Source organism: Neomonachus schauinslandi, chromosome 5, assembly GCF_002201575.2.
Source record: "Neomonachus schauinslandi chromosome 5, ASM220157v2, whole genome shotgun sequence".
Lineage (NCBI taxonomy): Eukaryota > Metazoa > Chordata > Mammalia > Carnivora > Phocidae > Neomonachus > Neomonachus schauinslandi.
Window position 1 is genome coordinate 8,491,213 of NC_058407.1, and position 18,301 is coordinate 8,509,513.

The window sequence follows — 18,301 nt, forward strand, 5'->3', positions numbered from 1 at the left end:
TTCTGAAGGTCTCTTTCTCTATGTGTCTCCCCTCCCCCCAGAGACGAACAGCAAGGAGGAGGAGCTCGCTCACTGTTCTAACCACACTTCATAGGTCTTAACTTGAGCGCCTGTTGGTTTCCTGTCGGCGGTAATTCAACTCTGTGCCATCTTGACTTGCTTGAAGGGTGGATAAATTGGTAACTGCACTGAGGAGGGGAGTGAGTTCTCACAGTCTGAGCATAAGGCACGAGACTGAATTTATGAAAGCTTTGGTAGCCTCTGAAGACAACATCTTCTGTGACTTTGAATTTTTTCATTGTATTTGTGGGCTGCTGTTTCTGAGAAGAATCTGTCATGACTCTACTGGAACCTGAGATGTTAATGATGGCCGTGCAGTCCGGTAATTCCGTATTTCCTGCAGATTCTATTTGCCACAGGTTTCTTTAATAAGGTTGGGTATATCTGTACTAGGTTTGGATAGAGATGGGAGGAAGATAGCTGGGAGTAAACAAATTGTCCAGTGAATGTACTGCATGTTCGGGTTTCTATTGTAAAAAAAAAAAATTAGTAGTTTTTTCTAGTTGTAAACTCTAGTTACTCTAGTTATTCAGACATAGCTTTGTTTTAGATGTTTACTGACTTAAGACTGTTCAGTGAGGGGAAGAAAACATTTCCCTTTAGTTAAGTGTTTTATTATTATCTGTAGCACTGCTTTTAATGTAGGATAATTAAATCGCTTTTGCTGTTTTATACATTATTGTCTTTAATCACTAATCCACACTCTATTATTATGTCTCTTCGTGAAAGCATGTTTTAAAATTTTCCTTCTTTCTCATTTTGTGGTATAACCTTCTGAATCATCTTTTGGTTCTTGGAAATGCTCTTGGTAATACAGAAGATTGAGACTGAGTTTTGAAGATGGGGAAGTTTGAGCAAGAAAGTAGTAAACAGAAAGAATGTAGGATTTTTAAAATTCTGTCTCTAAAAACAGTTTTCTCAACTCAAAAGTGTCTTTTATAACAGTTTAAAATTCCAGTTTGTTTTTAATGGTTTCCTTTACTTTTAGTGTTTTTGAAACTTGTAAGTTAGATATCTAAAAATAGGGAATGTTCTTTCGTTATTTTTAGTTCTGCTAAAATGTAGTCTGTAGTGTTTTCCTGTTTCAGAGCATATCTTGAAAGATTCATACAAGTGGCATTTGCGGACCTCTTCCCCTCCACTGGCTTTCACTCATTAGAATGAGATAGGCTCTTTGGTTTGGGGAGATAACTGTCTCTGGCAGAATTGGTCTTACTGTTCTCCTTGGGGAACACTTAGATAGTATGTTGAAGGAGACAGATATCCATCTGAAGACAGGATCAGATGCTATCAGCTTAAGCTTTATGGACAGGGGGCAAAGAGGAAAGATACTGCTACCATCCTGTTTTGTCTAGTTTTGCAAATAAGACCATGATGAGTCATTTATTAGTTGAGTTCTTCTGTTCATATATGCTATACTTTTTAGGTTGTTGCCTTTCATTTTCCTCCCCCAGATCTCTTGAGCTCTGTGTTCTTTTTTTTTTTTTTTTAAGATTTTATTATTTATTTGACAGAGAGAGATAGGGGAAGCAGGCTTCCCTCTGAGCAGGGAGCCCGATGTGGGGCTCGATCCCAGGACCCTGGGATCATGACCCGAGCTGAAGGCAGATGCTTAAGGATTGAGCTACGCAGGTGCCCCTGAGCTCTGTTCTAAACAAGATAGTATTATCTGTTTCCTACCTGTCTTTGATGAAATAGCTCCTAGTTAAACTGACTGAGCGTTTGTTTTGTTTTGTTGCCCTTCTCTGTGTCCTAGTTGTCTGTTATATGTGGGCAAGTGCATATTTTATCTTAGGGAGTATAAGTTAGCATTTGAACTCTCTCTCCCTTCTTTGATTGCTTTGTTACTTACAGATTATCTCAGTCCAGTAACTTTTCTTAATAAAGGTTAAAAGCTTATTTGCTCTCCCCTAAGGGGGTCTCACTGGTTCCCAGCTGGATAAGGGAAAGGGACTAACTTGTCTTGCCTAAGAGCTATTTTTCCTATGACATATGTTGGGCAGGGCTAGCCACCCATCTGTTGGACCAACTACTTCATAAAACTTTCAAAGGATAATAGTTTGTAAGACAAGTATGGATAAAATTGACAAGGGTGTTGGGTACAGGTAGAATGAAAGGTCTGTAGAGAATAAATAGCATATATGTGTACCTCTGTCTTTTGCTTATATTCATAAAAGAGAAACTGGGTATAGCAAACTGATTTCTCTAGTACATGTGGTTCCTAAATGCTCAAAATTTTTGTAAAGTTGTTACTGTTTTCTTCTGAAGCTGTAGTCATTATGCTGGATTGCAACAATAATATGACAGCTATATTTATGATAAGAAATGAAAAAGCTCATTATGCAGGCTTGATAAGCTAGAAGCCAATCATTCTTTCTAAAAAGTCAAGACATTTAGACTATATGAGCCATAGATTATTCTAGCAATACAGTATTTGGATTTTTATGAATATATACTTTATAGGTGAAACCACTGTTTAATAAGATTTTAAAAATAAACTCTTTTAGACAAGATTGAGGATGCAAAGTTTTTTTTTTTTTTTTTTTTTTTCCCTTATAGCCATTTTCAGGGACCTTAAGGACTTCAGGGTCTTTAAGGCTCATACCATGGCATTCGTATTGCCAGCGTTTTCTCAGTTTCTGCAGGAACACATTCAGGTAAGCAGATTAATCAGCTGGCTTCAGGATGCAGTCTTTCCCCTATATTAAACATGAGGATACTGACTATTAGAGCAAAGTTCCAGGGTACATTGTGTATTTATTAACAGTTTAAAATTTTTTTAAGATTTTATTTATTTATTTGAGAGAGAATACAGAGGCAGAGGGAGAGGGAGAAGCAGACTCCCTACTGAACAGGGAGCCCAATGCGGAGTTCGATCCCAGGACCCTGAGATCATGTCCCGAGCAGAAGGCAGACACTTAACCGACTGAGCCACCCAGGGGCTCCACCAGTTTTCATTTAGTATCTGGAACTTGGCGATTTTGGTGAGACATACTTGCATATAAAGACTTTCATCCTCCTTAGTGCTGATGGTCTTTTTTAAGATTTTTAATTTTATTTATTTGAGAGAGAACACCCAGAGAGAGAGAGTAAGCACAAATGGGGGGCAGAGGCAGAGGGAGAAGCAGGTTCCCCTCCGAGCAGGGAGCCCCATGCAGGCTCGATCCCAGGACCCTGGGATCACAACCCAAGCCGAAGGCAGACGCCTAACCGACTGAGCCACCCAGGTGCCACTGCTCGTGGTCTCTTACTGACCCCTTGAGATCCAGTTCATATGCTGCCTTTCTGTGAGCCCTGTCTGAATAGAGTCAGCCCTTCCTTCTCTCTGTTCCTACAGCACCATCTTTACAATGTAGACGAATTATCATTTTTATCTATTTCTCTAATTAGATTTAGTAATCTAATGCAATATATTCATCTATATATGGGCACATGGTAGATGCTCAGTAAGTTTTTTTTTTTTTTTAAATAAATGAAAAAATTTGGTTTGGCATCCTTCTCCTATTAAATAGGCATAAGCCTTTAAATCAAGATTTTATCAAAAATTTTTGAAATCTGTTTTGCATTAAGAAATGAATCCTCCAGGGGCGCCTGGGTGGCTCAGTCGTTAAGCATCTTGCCTTTGGCTCAGGTCATGATCCCAGGGTCACCTAAGAAATGGAGCACAATATGCACTGAAGTCCTCTTAGTGCCCTTTTTGATTTATCCCTTAGAAAACTGTTTTCTGGGGGCCTGGGTGGCTCAGCCATTTAGCGTCTGCCTTCGGCTCAGGTCATGATCCCAGGGTCCTGGGATGGAGCCCCACATCAGGTTCCTTGCTCGGCAGAGAAGCCTGCTTCTCCCTCTCCCACTCCCCCTGCTTGTGTTCCCTCTCTCACTGTCTCTCTCTCTCTGTCAAAAAATAAATAAAAATCTTTAAAAAAAAAAAAAGAAAACTTTTCTTTTTAGCTGTATCTGCCTTTTGAATCTTTCATATTTTGTACCCACACATGCTATCTATTTAAAAATATTAATAATTGAAAAGCATTCCTCAGTTTACTCCCTTATCACTTCATGTTTATATATTTAATTCTTTTTTTAAAAGATTTTATTCATTTATTTGAGAAAGAGAGCAGGAGCGGAGGGTGGAGGGGCAGAGGGAGAGGGACAAGCAGACTCCCTGCTCAGCACGGAGCCTGATATGGGGCTCAAACCCTGGACCCCAAGATCATGACCTGAGCCAAAGTCAGACGCTTAACCAACATAGCCACCCAGGTGACCCTACTTAATTCTTGCATATTTCTTTAACTTCTAGTTCTCTGATCGTTACAATTTGCCTCTGAACTGTATATTTTATAATAGTTTGGGTTGGAAAGAAGGGAGTAGTAATTCATAAAAACAAGGTTGAAGGAAGATGGTGGACAAATAACTTTTGCCCTTTTTGGTAATAGGTTAACTCCTGTTCACAAGGAAGGGCCCCTTGTTTGGGTTCATGTCACTCAGGGATCTATAGAGCTGCTGAAAAACTTCAGAACTTTCAGCAATACCTACCTTTTTGATCTCCTAATAATCTAAATATTAGTGTGGGCTTTTATTTTTTTTTATTTTTATTTTTTTAGTGTGGGCTCTTAAAAAACACATTTTTTGTTTATATTCAAGGGATTTTAGAGCTTGAGGAAACCTTAGGTATTTTCTTGTCCTCTCTTTTATTTAAGATGAGGAAATGGTCCATTGAGGATAATTTATTTCCTGAAGCCACATAATTAATTAGTGGCAGAGATGGAAGGAGAATTCATTTCCTTACTCCCATGACAGTGCTCTTTGTGCTGTAACATACTTACAGGAAACCATCAGAGACCTCTGATGTATGAGATTGTTTTTAATTTTCCCTGGAGATCTTGGTTTTCCTTGGGTTTTTCCATTGCAGGTTTCTATCACTGCTCAGATTGACTCCCATCTTAAGAGGTGGAGATAAAAACCAGTGCCTGAGTGTCTAGCTCCTGCCCCTGAGGAGTGGAGTCAGATACTACAGGCCCCAGTGGTTGTCTCTATCTTGCTTTGCCTTCTCTGGCTTGGTTGATGATCTCATACCTTGACGGTGATCTCAGAAGACAGGTAGACAGACGGCTGTTGTCATCGGTATTCTGGATTACATCTTATTGCCTTTTCTCTGACTCATTGATTTATCTGAGATCCCCTTAGAGTTAGGACCCAGATCAAAGGAATTTGAATTCATCTGTCTGTCTCTATCCTTTTTTCCCCTTTTGTTTCATTTTGTATGAGGCAAGCTGTCAAGACCATGAGCCACGGTTTTAGCTTTATTAAATCAGGGCCAAATGAAATAAAGATGAGTTTCATACAGTCTTGTTTTTTTTGGAATTTCATTTTTATGATTACCACATGCATTGTTTTTGAAAGGATTTTCTTTATAATAACAAGGAAAAAAAAAACTAAAAACCCTTGCTTTGCCATCAACAACAAAAAATAACTTTCTCTGCCTTTCAAGAAGCCCAAGGGCATTATCAGGCTGAATTCATAGTGTCATGGGTCTGGGGCATCCTTAATCTCAATGGCAGTCACATAAATGGGGTGGTCGCTGCAGCAATTGGGTAAGTATAGAGGGCCTAGCAAAGAAGAATACGTGGCAATTACATAGTGAAAATAAACTTAGTCGTGAAATGTTTATAGTGTGTTATAATTTTAAAGTGTTTTATGGATATTATTTGATCTTGACAACAATTCTTTGAGGTATCTGTATCTTCTCATTTTACAAAGGAGGAAACTGAGGCTCAGAGAGGCTCCGGGACACACAGTAAGAGATGGAACTGATGTTTACATTCAGGTTTTTTACTTTAAGCACCAGTGACTTATATTTTCCATTTAAAATGAAAGTCAGATCAGCTCCCTTCTCACTTAGAACCTTCTAGTGGTTCTCATTCACAGGAAAAGCCCAATTTCTTGTAGTGCCTACAGAGTCTGCATGACCTGCCCCCAGCTCTGTAACTCTCAGATTGCATCTACTCCTCTTCCCTCACTTGATCTGTCCCAGCCTTACTATTCTCTTTGCTGTCCCTGCATACCTTAGGGAATGCTCCTGTTTCAGGGCTTCTGTACTTGATGATATTCCTTCTAGTTGGGGCACTTTTTACTGGGTAGGCTCATGGCTTGCTCCCTCACTTACTTTAGATCTTTGTTCAAATGTCACTTACTTGGGCCTTCCCTGACCGCCCTTAGGCATATTTGTTCTTGAGACCATGCCTTTCAGCTCTTTTGTATAGCATGCATTGTACTAACTAGTGCAGTGATTTTCAGAGTGGTCTGGGAAACCCCTAGGTGTCCCTGAGACCTTGTCTGTAGGTGCAAGATGAAGACTTTTTATAGATTTATATTAGTATTTACCGTTTTTACTGTTGTCCTCATGAGTGTACACTGTAGTTTTCCAGAGCTACATGATGTATGATACCTCAACAGATTGAATGCAGTATATATGAAAATTCAGCTGTCTTTTAGTAAATTATACATTAGAGAGATCTTTAAAAATGGTAAAACAGTAGTACTCTTTTTACTACTTTTTTTTTTGTTTTGGAAAATAATTTTTCTTTTTTTTAATTATGTTATGTTAATCACCATACATTACATCATTAGTTTTTGATGTAGTGTTTGTTCCATGATTCATTGTTTGTGTATAACACCCAGTGCTCCATGCAGTACGTGCCCTCTTTAATACCCATCACCGGGCTAACCCATCCCCCCACCCTGGGAAATAATATTTTTCGTAGAAGCATGTTAACATGTAGCAGGTTTATTGTTATTTTTTAAAGAAATAATAAATATTTTAGGGGTACATGGGTGGCTCAGTCAGTTAATCATCTGACTCTTGATTGCGGCTCAGGTCATAATGTCAGGATCCTCCAGCCTTGTGTTGGGCTCTGAGCTCATCGTGGGGTCTGCTTGTCCTCTCCCTCTGCTCCTCCCCCACTCCCTCTCTCTCAAATAAGTAAGTCTTCAAAAATTTTGTAAAGAAGTAGTAAATATTTTAGATTTTTTCAGTTTTAATTTATCTGAAATATACTGATGGATATAACCCACATAAAAACTCTTTGAAGTTCTCAATAACTATAAGATGGTAAAGGAATTGTGACATCAGAGTTTGAGAAGAGTAGGTATAGTGTTTAAGAGCATAGACTTTGGAACCCAGGTTTCTTAGCTCTGCCACTTACTAGCTGTGTGACTTTGGACAAATTACTTGCCTCCCTGTGCCTGTTATTTCATCTGTAAAATAGTAATAATAATAATAATAATGATAACAATAATAGTGCCAACCCCAGATAGTTGTTCTAAGTATTAAATGAGTTAATGTATGTAAAATGGTTATAAAGGTTCTGGCACATAGTAAGTGCTTTATGTTTTTTTATGTTATTATGGTTATTTTTGGCTTTTTATTTTGTTTTGTTTTTGTTTTTTTTTAAGATTTTATTTATTTGCGAGAGAGAGAATGAGAGACAGAGAGCATGAGAGGGAGGAGGGTCAGAGGGAGAAGCAGACTCCCTGCTGAGCAGGGAGCCTGATGCGGGACTCGATCCCGGGACTCCGGGATCGTGACCTGAGCCGAAGGCAGTTGCTTAACCAACTGAGCCACCCAGGCGCCCCATATTTTTGGCTTTTGTTGTTGGGATTTTGAATACTATTAAATGCAGATAGTTTTTTATTTCTTCCTGTATATTCTGACAACTTGCCACAACTGTTTGACATTTGGCAACTCTTAGAAACTTTTTAAAAAATGTTTCTTCTTTAACTTTGAAAGACTTCTGGGAATTTGTTCTAAGGAAATTATAAAAGATATATAAGATTTATATATAAGCATGTTTGTAGCAGTATTATTTATAGTAGTAAAAAAACCTAAAACAAACAAAAATTTTAACAGTAGGAGATTGGTTAAATAACTTACAGTGCATTCATGTGATTGGAAACTAATGTAGTCATGAGATTATTTAAAAATGTGGGAAAGTGTTTACTATTTATCCATTTAAACCTTAAAAATGGATGTAAGGATATATACTAGAATATTAATAGCTGTCGCTGGGTAATAGGATTTTGTAAGGTAATAGGATTTTTTTTTCTTTAAGTTTTCCTGTATGTCTGTGATTTTCTATCATAAACATACATTTCTTTTTTTTTTTTTTTCTAAATATTTTATTTATTATTTATTTGAGACAGAGAGAATGAGAGACAGAGAGCATGAGAGGGAGGAGGGTCAGAGGGAGAAGCAGACTCCCTGCCGAGCAGGGAGCCCGATGCGGGACTCGATCCCGGGACTCCAGGATCATGACCTGAGCCGAAGGCAGTCGCTTAACCAACTGAGCCACCCAGGCGCCCTAAACATACATTTCTATTGTATTCTGATAAAAGCCATATTTAAGTGTGTGTGTGTGTATACATGTAGGTACAGTTAGTTATAAGAGGGAGAAAATGGCTGAAAGTGTAGTATCTTGGATTTGGAGCTGAAACTGTTGATTTGGGACTTCTGCAGTCAGAGCACTCCACTGACCAAACAGTGCATGTTAAGGAGGCACTCCATCCCATTAAGCTGTTCGTTCTGACCAGTCTAGTTTGTATAAATTCCTTTTACACTTTTTGTCTTTGTTTCTATTTTGTAAGATTTATGGAAATTTATCTTTGCAGTGTTTGTATTAGGCCATGTTCTTGGCAGAGCTATAGATCCTTCCTGTGCACACTTAACTACTCTCAATTTGCGGAACCTTTCAGAAGTTTTTATAAACCAAAACACACTAAGTTATTTTTTTGTTTTTGATGGGTGAGAATTCTGAATTCTCTTAGGCATAAAATAATGGCATTAGCATAAAATGTTTTAATTAGGGGCGCCTAGGTGGCTCAGTCGGTTAAGCGGCTGCCTTCGGCTCAGGTCATGATCCCAGGGTCCTGGGATCGAGCCCCGCTTCGGGCTCCCTGCTCAGCAGAGAGCCTGCTTCTCCCTTTCCCTCTGCCTGCCGCTCTGCCTGCTTGTGCTCTCTCTCTGTCAAATAAATAAATAAAAAATTTAAAAAAAAAGGTTTTAATTATTTGATAGTACATTTTCATTATGTATTTTGTTCTTTGACCCTAGGGTACATGTGACATCCTCTTGACAATATCTGTTCTTTTTCAGAAAAGCAAAACTCATATTGCCTTGTGTATCTTGTAAACAGGACCTGGAGCCCTTAGGTTGAAGAATTAAAATGTTAATTAAATTGACCTTGATTTTATGAACTGGTAATCTTAGTTTACTCTCTTGAGAATCAATTAGATTATATTCCTCAAATCAGTGCTGTAAGACTAATTTATAAAATATTTGGTTGTGTAGAGAGTATTGAAAACTTAAGGTATTAACATTAATTAGGCTGCCCAAACAGAATCTGTGACCTCAGTTTTCTAACACCTTTTTACTAAAGTGTGTTCCAAGGACCAACAGCATCTGTATCACCTGGGAGCTTGTTAGGAATGGACAGTCTCAGGCTCCCCCTCACACGTACAGTCTGAATCTTCATTTGAGCAGGGTCTTTAGGTGCATGTTAAAGTTGAGAAGTATTGTTCCAACAGACATTTTTATTGACTTTGTTTTTGAGGTGAACAGGTGAAATAAAGATGACTTGTTGGTGTATTTCCTAGATGAGAATGCAGTGGTTGGAAAAATTACATGATGTCTAATTAGTGTGGAAGCGTTGGATAAAATAGGAAGCAAAAAGAGAAGAAAACTTGCTCCTAGTACAGTATTCTGCATTTGAGAAATGTTCACAATTTGACATTTTCTTAGCCATTTTTCTTGACTTTTGAGAGAGACCAAATAGAACAACAAACATTCTAGAGAGTTTACCTGAAAAGGGATCTTGGAGATGATCCTTCATTTTACAGATGAGCAAATTGGGAGCTAAGAATGTTAAGTGACTTACCTAAGATCACATAGCTTGGAGTCCCCCGTGTCCTGACTTCAAAGCACTGCTCTTTATGCCTCCTATGCTACCCCTCTGTGTTGCTGAAAGCTATATTGTTGGTTGTTTCTGTTGATGTTGGTTGAAACCATACTGAACAGTTATGAGAATATATCCAGTGCACCTCACAGCATCATAGGAAAATGGTGGGGGCTTACTCTCTCCTTTCCTTTCCGTGAACTCATGAATAGCTTCAGAAAAAGATGTTACTTGTTGTCTGGAAGTTAAACTGCTTCTTCTCTGAGCCAGGGGAGCTTGCTGCACAGGCCTGTGCTCTCTGAAGTGGGAAGGTGTGGGAATCTTCTGCTGAGATGGCAGTGGTTTTGAGTATTTAAAAGTAATGTTATTTTTCTTTATATCTCTCATTTAAATAAAAGTTTATAAATCAGGAAAGGAAATCTTTCAACAAAGAATGCTGAAAGAGCTGGCTATCTGTATACCAAAAAAAAAAAAAAAAATTGACTCTTATCTTGTGCCATACACAAAAATTCACTTGAAATGGGTCATACGCCTAAATGTGAAAGCTAAAGGACACAAAAAGTATGAACTATAAAAGAAAAACTCTTAAATTGGACTTTATCAAGTTTAAATACTTTTTCGTCCACTTTGTACATTGTTGAGAAAATTAAAAGACAGGCTAAAAAGAATGGGAGAAAATGTTTACGTGTGTCTGACAAAGGACTTGTATCTGGAATATATAAAGAACTCTTAGAACTCAAGTAACAAGACAACCCAATTAAAAAAAAAGGGAAAAAAAAAAGGGAAAAGACTCAGACACTTCAAAAAATATGCAAATGGACAATAAGCACATGAAAAGATGCCTACATCATTGGCCATCATTGAAATGCAAATTAAAACCACAATGAGACACCACTACTCATCCATTATAATAATTAAAATTAAAAAGACTGACAATACCAAGTCTTGACAAGGCTACAGAGCAATGGGAATTCATACACTGCTGGTGAAATGTAAAATGGTATAATCACTTTGGAAAACAATTTGGCATTTCTTATGAAGTTAAACGTATTTACCACATGACTCAGCAGACCTACTCCTAAGTCTTTACCCAAGAGAAATGGAAACATATTGACATTTGCACGTGAAGGTTGATAGCAGCTTTATTCTTTTTTTTTTTTTTAACGGCTATAGAAAAACATTTAATGTCAGGAAAGATTTTTTATGATATACTGGGGTGGGGTCAATTAACCTGTTCATTCTCAGATCAACCTCCATCATTCTCTACCCTGTCCCATCTCTCGGGGAACTATATTTTCTTTTTTTTTTTTTTTTAATTTATTCTTATGTTAATCCCCATACATTACATCATTAGTTTTAGATGTAGTGTTCCATGATTCACTGTTTGTGCATAACACCCAGTGCTCCATGCAGAACGTGCCCTCCTCAATACCCATCACCAGGCTAACCCATCCTCCCACCCCCCTCCCCTCTAGAACCCTCAGTTTGTTTTTCAGAGTCCATCGTCTCTCATGGTTCGTCTACCCCTCCGATTTCCCCCCTTCATTCTTCCCCTCCTGCTACCTTCTTCTTCTTCTTTTTTTTTTTTCTTAACATATATTGCATTATTTGTTTCAGAGGTACAGATCTGAGATTCAGTAGTCTTGCACAATTCACAGTGCTTACCAAGGCACATACCCTCCCCAGTGTCTATCACCCAGTCACCCCATCCCTCCCACCCCACCCCCCACTCCAGCAACCCTCAGTTTGTTTCCTGCGATTAAGAATTCCTCATATCAGGGCGCCTGGGTGGCTCAGATGGTAAAGCGTCTGCCTCCGGCTCAGGTCATGATCCCAGGGTCCTGGGATCGAGTCCCGCATCGGGCTCCCTGCTCCTTGGGAGCCTGCTTCTCCCTCTGCCTTTCTCTCTCGCTCTGTCTCTCATGAATAAAAAAAAAAAAAAAAAACTTAAAAATCTTAGAATTCCTCATATCAGTGAGGTCATATGATACATGTCTTTCTCTGTTTGACTTATTTCGCTCAACATAATACCCTCCAGTTCCATCCACGTCGTTGCAAATGGCAAGATCTCATTCCTTTTGATGGCTGCATAATATTCCATTGTATATATATACCACATCTTCTTTATCCATTCACCTGTTGATGGACATCTATGTTCTTTCCAGTTTGGAGTCATTAAGAATAAAGCTGCTATCCTACTGGGTACTTACCCCAAAGATACAAAAGTAGGGATCCGAAAGGGTACATGCACCCTGATGTTTATAGCAGCAATGTCCACAATAGCCAAACTGTGGAAAGAGCCAAGATGTCCATCGACAGATGAATGGATAAATTGTGGTATATCCATAAAGTGGAAAATTACTAGCAATAAAAATGGACAAACTGATATATTAAAAAACATGGACAAATTTCAAAAACATTCTCAATGTAAAAAGCTAGACTCAGTGAGTACATACTGGATTATACCATTTATATAATATTCTTAAAAATCCAGGCTGTAGAATACTATTCAGTAATAATAATAATAATAATAATAATAATAATAATAATAATAAAGGACCAACTGTTGATACATAAAACACCCTGGATGACTCTCCAGAGAGTTATGCTGAGTGGAAAAAACCAATCCCAAAAGGTTATGTACTGTATGATTCCATTTGTATGACATTTTTGAAATGATAAAATTATGGATATGGAAAACAGATGGATGGTTGTCAGGGGCCAAAGACCAAGTGGGGCTGGGAGGAAAGTAGATGTGGTTATAAAAGGTCAGCATGAGGAATCCTTGTAGTGTTGGAAATGTTCTGTATCTTGACTCTATCAATGTCAGTATCCTAGTTGTAATGTTGCAGTATAGTTTTGCAAGATGTTATCACTGGGGGGAACTGGGTAAAGGAAAGATGGGATCTCTCTGTATTATTTTTTATAACTGCGTATGAATCCATAATTACCTCAGCATAAAAAGTTTACTTGAAAAATGCAGACAGTTTGGCAGCTTTTCAAAAAATTAAACATAGAGTTACCCTGTTACCCATCACTTCCACTTCTAGATGTATACTCAAGAAAATTGAAAACATTTGTCCACACAAAAACTTGTACACAAATGTTCATAGTGGTGTTAGCCAAATATGGAAACAACACAAGTGTCCATAAATTGATAAATGGATAAACAGAATGTGCTAGATCTTTGCAATGGAATATTACTCAGCTGTGAAAAGGAATGAAGTACAGATAAAGTCTATAAAATGGATGAACCTTGAAAACATTATGCCAAGTGAAAGAAGATAGACACAAAAGGCCACATACTGTAAAATTGCATTTATATGAAGGGTCCAGAGTAGGCAAATCCATAGAGACAGAAAATAGGCCATTGGTTGTTGGGGCCCTACTCCAGAAATTTACTCTCAGTAAAAAAATTGTGTAAGAAAAAAATGCAGGTTTTTCTGGAGTGACAGACAGCAGATCAGTTGTTGCCTGGGGCCGGAAGTAGAGAAGTTAACTGCAAAAGGATATGAGAGAACTTTAGGGGATGAAAATGTTGTATGTCTTTATTGTCATAGTAGTTATGCAGGTATATACATTTGTCAAAATGCATTGAACTGCATGCATAACATGGGTGAAGCTTATTATATCTAAACTAAAATTGATTTTTAAAACTTATAAAATTATCTCTAATTGTTGTAAGCTTGTAGTGATCTTTAGCATATCTCTTGTTAATATAAGGCTAACAACTGTTAGAAAAATTAACCCAAGGACTCTGACTTCTGTAACTTATTTCTCTCACCTTTTTCCATCTAGTCAATTTAGAAAGTGAAATTAGATTGATCAGTTTCAGGGAGACTATGCTCTTTATGCTTTTGAACTAACATGATTCTGTTCCTCTTCTTTTCAAAACTATGAGTGGGTGTAACTGTTCTAATTTTTGTTAAGTTTATGGAACATTCTGTTGGTTTGTACTGCTGTTTTTCTTTAATGTGCCACAGAAGAATGTTCCTTTGGGTATAACATATCAGATTGATTGCCTTTCACCTCCACTCTGGGGTACCCAGAGCTAATTTGGGCACCAGGAGATTGGAGTTAAAATCTCTCTTAAAGGAAGTAAGCAAAAGGAGAAAAGTTGGTAGCACTGCTAGGTAATGTTAAAAACAAAAACAAGTGTGTGAACTTCTTTGCCATCTACACCATCTCTATCTCCCAGCCCCTGATCTCTTGCTAGGAAATGTGCTATATTACACAAAACCCTTCAAGGGAACAGTTTTGGGAGGTAATTTCTAAGTTAGAAAAACCAGCTTTGTTAGTTGATTTCTGAATTTTCTCCCTGAGATTTCCTTCCCCTGCCTTCCCTCAGTTCTTGAGCCTAACAATAGCTAATCCCTGGAAGAGTGTTTCCTATTGAAAACTCTGCCCTAAGGGTGGACAAATCTTCAGTTATTTCCCTTAAACATAATCAAGATAGCCATATATATATTTTTTTGTTCTAATTCCAGTACAGTTAACGTACAGTGTTATATTAGCTTCAGGTGTGTGTACATCATAGTGATTCAACAATTCTATACATTACTCAGTACTCATCACAAAAAGTGTACTCTTCATTCCCTTCACCTGTTTCACCCATCCCTCTGTCAGCCTCCCCTCTGGGAACCTCCAGTTCCCTATATTTAAGAGTGTTTTTTTGTCTCTTTTTTCCTTTGTTTTGTTTCTTAGATTCCACATATAAGTGAAATCATACGGTATTTGTCTTTCTCTGACTGACTTACTTCACTCAGCATTATACCCTCTAGATCCATCCATGATGTTGCAAATGGCAAGATTTCATTATTTTTTATAGCTAATATTCCGTTGTATATATGTATACCACATCTTCTTTATCCATTCATCTATCAGTGGACACTTGTGTTGCTTCCATAATTTGGCTATTTTTAAATATGCTGCAACAAAAATAGGGGTACATATATCTTTCCGAATTAGTGTTTTTCTGTTCTTTGGGTAAATACCCAGTAGTGTGATTACTGGATCATAGTGTAATTCTATTTTTAATTTTTTGAGGAACCTCCATACTGTTTTCCACAGTGGCTGCACCAGTTTGTATTCCCACCAACAGTGCGTGAGGGATCCTTTTTCTCCACATCCTCACCAACACTTGTTACTTCTTGTGTTTTGATTTTAACCATTCTGACAGGTGAGAGGCGATATCTCATTGTGGTTTTGATTTGCATTCTCCTGATGATTAGTGATATTGAGCCTCTTTTCATGTGTCTGTTGGCCATCTGCATGTCTTCTTTGGAGAAATGTCTATTCATGCTTTCTGCCCATTTTTAATAGGATTATTTGGATGTTGAGTTTTATACGTTTTTTACATATTTTGGATGCTAACTCCTTCTTGGATGTGTCATTTGCAAATATCTTCTCCCATTCAGTGGGCTGTCTTTTAGTTTTGTTCGTTGTTTCCTTTTTTGTGCAGAAGGTTTTTATTTTGATGTAGTCATTTATTTTTGCTTTTGTTTCCCTTGCCTTAGGAGACCTATCTAGAAAAATGTTGCTATGGCTGATGTCAGAGAAATTACCGCCTGTGCTCTCTTCGAGGATTTGTATAGTTTCAGGTCTCACATTTAGGTCTTTAATCCATTTTGAGTTTATTTTTGTGTATGGTGTAAGAAAGTGGTCCAGTTTCATTGTTTTGCATGTAGCTATCCAGGTTTCTCAACACCTTTTGTGGAAGAGACAGTCTTATTCCCACTGCATGTTCTTTTTTCCTCAAACCAGCAGCGGCCCAGGGCCCTGTCAATGCTTTATTTGATACCACTCCCATTGCATATTCTTTCCTCCTTTGTCGAAGATTAATTGACCATATAGTTGTGGATTTATTTCTGAGCTCTATATTCTGTTTCATTGATCTATGCATCTATTTTTTGTGCCAGTACCATACTATTATATATATATATATATATTTTAAAGATTTTATTTATTTATTTGACAGAGAGAGCAAGCACAAGCAGGGGGAGCGGCAGGCAGAGGGAGAGGGAGAAGCAGGTTCTGCGCAGAGCAGGGAGCCCAATGTGGGGCTCGATTCCAGGACCCCAGGATCATGACCTGAGCCAAAGGCAGACACTTAACCGACTGAGCCACCCAAGCGCCTCTATATTATTTTCGTTACTACAGCTTTGTAGTGTATCTTGAAATCTGAGATTGTGATATCTCCAGTTTTGTTTTTCTTTTTCAAGATTGCTTTGGCTATTCGGGGTCTTTTGTGGTTCCGTATAAATTTTAGGATTATTCTAGATCTGTGAGAAATGTTGTTATTTTGATAAGGATTGCATTAAATCTGTAGATTGCTTTGGATAGTGTAGACATTTCAATAGTATTTATTCTCCTAATCCATGAGCATGGAATATCTTTCTATTTGTGTCATCTTTAGTTTCTTTCATCAGTATTTTATAATTTTCAGAGTACAGATCTTTCACTTCCTTGGTTAAGTTTATTCCTAGGTATTATTTTTGGTGCAATTGTAAATGAGATTGTTTTCTTAATTTCTCTTTCTGCTACTTCATTATTAGTGTATAGAAATGCAGTAGATTTCTGTATATTGATTTTGTATCCTGTGACCTTACTGAATTCATTTATCAGTTCTAATAGTTTCTTGGTGGAGCTTTTAGGGTTTCTCTATGTAGTATCAGGTCATCTGCAAAAGTGAAAGTTTTATTTCTTCCTTAACGAATTTGGATGCCTTTTGTTTCTTTTTCTTGTCTGATTGCTGTGAGACAGCCTTATATTTTAAAAACAAACCATTAAAAACTAGTAGAGACCAAACAGGAAAATGCAAAGACAAACAAATCCCAAAACATAAGAGGCATATTTCTAGAGTATGGAATTCTAAGTGGATTTTGTGAGAATTCCAACAAAAATACAAAAATATATTTAAAATAACATAATAGTAGCCAGCACTCAAATAGGATTTACCATGTGCCACAGTGTTCCAGGCTCCTTACATATATTAACTCTTTTAATGTTTGCAACAACTATATAAGATGGATGCTCTTGCTATCCCATTTTACAGATAGTGAAATTGAGGGGGCAAAGTGGATAAGGAACATGGTCAGTGCCATACACCTAGTAAGTGGTAGAGCTTAGATTGCACCTAGGTGGTTTGGCTTCAGAAACTATGCTCTTTATCAATCACCACATTATATTGTTTTCTGGATGAGTTTCAAATCCTTTTATCCTCCAAATGTATATAGTATCTCCTGACAGCCTACCCAACTTGTCTAAGTTTCTTTGTCCTGTTCTTTCAGTACATTGCTTACCTATATTTTTTGCCCCCTTCTCTTCCTGCCTTATCCCTCTCCCCAGAATTCTGTGACATAACCATTAAAAACAACAAAAAACCTTTAACCTCCTTGTCTTTTGTAATATTTGTATTTTTTAAAAAAGATATTTATTTATTTGAGAGAGAGAGCATGGGAAAGTGGGGGGCAGAGGGAGAGAGAGAAGCAGACTACCCGCTGAGCAGGGACCAGACATGGGGCTTGATCCCAGGACCCTGAGATCATGACCTGAGCCAAAGACACACGAGTAACTGACTAAGCCACCCAGGCGCCCCTGTAATACTCATCTTAAATTCTGTTGTCCTAGACTTCCTTTCTGCATAAGGATGACCTTTTCTCTACACTTAACCCTATTTAGAAAGTTTGCATGCTTTTAACAGTGAGTCTTGTACCTGTTCATGAAGATTAGAAAGGATGCTGTTTTGAATTACAGTGTAGTAAGATTTCTGACTCTACACCCATGGCCAAAAAACTAGTGTCATATGTTTGAAACTAAGCAAAACCTCTTGAATGTCTTGCCATAAATGTGTATTAGAAATTTTTTCCGATATAGCGAATAGTTTCTGTGGGTAGGAAGTAAATTTAAACCTGTATATCTTTAGAGTAGGAACATTTTCCATGTGAAGGTCCTTGTTGGCTCTGTTAAGAAAAAGGTCCCTTGCCTCCTTCTCCCTTTCCTGCTGAGCTCTGTAGTACAGAGCTTTTAGGACTTCTTAAAAGCTGAGTTTTATGTCTGCTGAAGTCAGTCCATGAGATGTTTGCGAATAATCTTCCTTTAGCTTTATCCTGAAGATCCCCTTGCAGTTAGGCTTTTGGTCAACTGACTCAGTGTTGTTAACCTTATATTTAATCCCAACTACCATGGCAGTATGAATGTTTTTAGAAAAACTTTGATAAATTTGGGGGAAAATATATTTTTGATGTACTCATAGAATTTTCTAGGTATTACATGAAAGGTGTTTGAGAATCTAGGGT

The 18,301-nt window shown here is 37.7% G+C and overlaps 1 protein-coding gene and 1 non-coding gene across 2 annotated transcripts in view; one reads left to right on the forward strand and one right to left on the reverse strand.

The window, feature by feature from the left end:
* Positions 1-18,301, forward strand: part of MRTFA (myocardin related transcription factor A) — a 200,928-nt gene that overhangs the window by 102,331 nt on the left and 80,296 nt on the right. The window lies entirely within an intron of this gene.
* Positions 2,612-2,741, reverse strand: LOC123325027. The gene has a single exon (XR_006540195.1). It is a non-coding gene; the product is annotated as a small nucleolar RNA SNORA33 (small nucleolar RNA).